Source organism: Myotis davidii, unplaced genomic scaffold, assembly GCF_000327345.1.
Source record: "Myotis davidii unplaced genomic scaffold, ASM32734v1 scaffold743, whole genome shotgun sequence".
Taxonomy (NCBI): Eukaryota; Metazoa; Chordata; class Mammalia; order Chiroptera; family Vespertilionidae; genus Myotis; species Myotis davidii.
Window position 1 is genome coordinate 691,417 of NW_006296221.1, and position 3,397 is coordinate 694,813.

The window sequence follows — 3,397 nt, forward strand, 5'->3', positions numbered from 1 at the left end:
GACCCCAGAAGCCGCCTCTTCCCTGCCCCCCTCCCCCCCGCCCCCCGCCGGTGTTCGGAGAAGAACCTGTATGTTTTTTTCAAAGTACCTGTATTTTTAATAATTTCTTGGCATGGTAAAAGAATTTTACATTACAATCCAAGGGTGGTGGGGTGAAGAGAAGGAGCAGCAGAACAATCCAAGAAACAGAAAGGGAAAAAGAAATGCTTGGTGGAAGGGATATGAAGGGTGGGTAGGGGCATTGCCCAACTAAAATGCAATTGGTTTGTCACTGAGTACTATTCATGGGAAGACAGCATCCTGACTCCTTCTCTATACAGCATATTGGGAGTAAAAATGATGCATCCAGGTGGAAATATGATTAGGGGTTGGAAGACAGACAGGGAAAGAAGTCAGAAATAGACACTGAGAGAGTCACTGGCTGGCTGGCTGCAAATACTGGCTCTCCAGTAGTGATAGAATAAAAAAGTGGGAGATATCTCTGGAAGATTCAAGAGATAAGGGGCAACTCTTCTATGGTTTTGACTTGCCCAGCAGATTTCCACATACACACGTGTACACGCCTATGTTTGCATGCACACACATATACACATAACTGACTGCCCTCCCTGGAAGCACAGAAGAAGAAGAAGCTGCCAAACGAAGAAGCCGCCCACCTTTGGTCCAGGCACCAGCGCCTGAGGCTGGCTGCAGCCCAGGAGATGGACAAGGTACCCGCCCGAGGTCCCAGGCTGCAGCCACCTGGAGAAGCTGTCAGCCCTGTGGTCCAGGGCGCCAGTGCCTGTGGCCAAGGAAATAGGTTCCCTCTTCTCTTGCTGCAGTCATTACTTCAATATTCCCCTTCTGAATTTCTCTCCTGTGCTGCAACCCAACTCCACTTTTCATCTGAAGGATACGGAACAGAGAGAGCAGTGTTAAAAGCTTACATTTTTAAGCCAGTAAGGTTGGCACTTAAACATATAAATGGAAAACTGGAGTCCTTAAGGTAACAAAGGCTACAAAGGACAGGGACAGCACATGACCTATTATACCCAGCAATCCATATGGGGACTGAAAACTTTGCAATGATGACAATTAGTGAAGATATGAATCAACTAAAATAGTTGATAGGGGCAATTCTTCCATCTTTGAAAATATCTACATCAAATCTGTTTAAATAGATTTTCATCTGCACAATATAACACATTCTGACAAGATCACCACCACCACCAATGTGGTCAGTGTTGTGCCGATAAATGTTTAATAATTGAGGGACACTACCACCCCCCCCCACCCCCCGCTGAGTGCACAAATTTTTGTGCACCGGGCTACTAGTTTTATATAAAATACTTTTAACCTGAAAGGATTCTATAGACCACCAGGAATTCACAGATCATACTGTGAGAATCACTCCTAAAAACTACTTTCATGTCTCCACTCTCCTCAAAATACCCCAATGACCCCATTCAATGCCTATAGAATAAAGGCAAATTTGTTTTAGCGTTTACAATCCTCTAAAAGCCTAGTTCCATCCGCCTATATAATCTCTCTCTCTCTCTGGAAGTACCCCACCACAGAAACCCTTTGCTCAGCCTGACTGCTGTTGCTATATTGGGAATGCATTCCCATCTTTTCACCTTGAGTGCCATCCAAGACTTCTTCTTCCCCAGCCTTTTCCTTTCAATATATCCATACCTTAGTATATGCCTATTCATTTGCATTCTTCTTTCAATAATTAACTGGACACTTCCTATGTTCCAGTTGTTGGGTATAAAAAGAAAGACAAGACATAGTCCTCCCTCACTCTTGAGGAACTCACAATGTACTGAAGAACATAAACAAAAAACAAAGAGAGAAAGGTGTGATCAATCCCCAAACATTATTTTATCATTAACATAATTTTGGACTTCATCTATTTTCTGTTAAGAGCCCATCACCACTGCAGAAGAGGGACTCGTTAACAACAATGAGATACCATCTCACACCTGTCAGAATGGCTATAAACAAATCGACAAACAACAAGTGCTGGTGAGGATGTGGAGAAAAAGGAACCCCCATGCACTGATGGTGGAGATGCAGACTGGTGCAGCCATTGTGGAAAACAGTATGGCATTTCCTCAAAAAATTAAAAATGGAACTCACATTTGACCCAGTAATCCCACTTCTGATATCCCAAGAAATCAGAAACACTGATCAGAAAGGACATATGCACTCCTATGTTCATAGCATCACAATTTACAATAGCTAAAATTTGGAAACAGCCTAAATGCCCATCAGCAGATGAGCGAATTAGAAAATTGTGGTACATCTACACAGTGGAATACTACGCTTCTGTAAATAAGAAAGAACTCTTTCCATTTACAATAGCATGAATGGACCTGGAGAACATTATGCTAAGTAAAATAAGCCAGTCAGAGAAAGAAAAATATCACATGATCTCACTCATTTATGGAATATAATGAACATAAACTGATGAACAAAAATAGATCCAGAGACATAGAAACTTCGAATAGTCTGTCAATCCTCAGAGGGAAGGTAGGGGAGGGTGGGAGTGGGGGGTAAGAGATCAACCGAAGGACTTGTATGCATGCATATAAGCATAACCAGTGGACACAGACACTACGAGGGTGGGGGCATATGCTGGGGGGTGGGAGCGACCAAAGGGGAAAATGGAGACATATGTAATACCATATGTAATACTTTAAGCAATAAATAATTTTAAAAAAACATATTGAATTGGATATTCCCATTGCTTCCTAATAGTTTTGGTTCTTTCTAAAATTGTAGACAAGATTTGTTTCTGTAACCCTAGTAGTCCGGGTGACAGGCATTATAGCCAGGAATGAGTTTTGGTTTCCCACTGGGAGGTCTGGCTGTGTGAGAGCTGACCATGCCATCTACTCAACCTGTTATGTAATGGGAGCCCTGCTCCGGTTTCTCTCACCTGAGGATGGAGCCCTCACTGGCTTTCTTGTGCTGACACCCCCACACTGGCCCTCTTCTCGGCCAGCACTGGCTGTCTGATCCTCCCCTTATGCCACAGCTTCGCTTCTTAGCCTCTTTTCATAACCTATTTTGTGCCTGAAGCAGTCTAAACTTCCCCTTTACTAATCAATCGTTTCCCTCTCATTTCAAGTTGGCCTTGCCTAATTCAAGAACCTGACATGACCATCTCTAAGTAACTCATGGCTGAAATAAAACACGAAGAGATGTCTTATTCACACAAAGCAAACCTACATTTTAATAGGTATCTTATCCCTCAAGTATATCAATTCTATGAAGACAGGAGGTTACTTATTTTGAAATCCTGTACACCATCATCCACTTCTTCACTGCCTTACTTTCCAGGATTAAAGGGTATGACAGCAGGTAAGGTAGATATGGTTAAGGCTAATACCACTTCTAGATTTACACAAAA

General features: G+C 42.6%; 1 protein-coding gene and 1 long non-coding RNA gene across 4 annotated transcripts in view; one reads left to right on the forward strand and one right to left on the reverse strand.

Moving 5' to 3' along the window:
* The window catches only part of TBC1D19 (TBC1 domain family member 19), a 104,883-nt gene that overhangs the window by 92,293 nt on the left and 9,193 nt on the right, over positions 1 to 3,397 (reverse strand). The gene's annotated exons all lie outside the window — the stretch shown is intronic.
* The window catches only part of LOC107184280, an 11,877-nt gene that overhangs the window by 4,147 nt on the left and 4,333 nt on the right, over positions 1 to 3,397 (forward strand). The window contains exon 2 of the long non-coding RNA XR_001515102.1: positions 2,519 to 2,524. This is a non-coding gene — a long non-coding RNA (uncharacterized LOC107184280). The remainder of the gene's footprint in view (positions 1 to 2,518; positions 2,525 to 3,397) is intronic.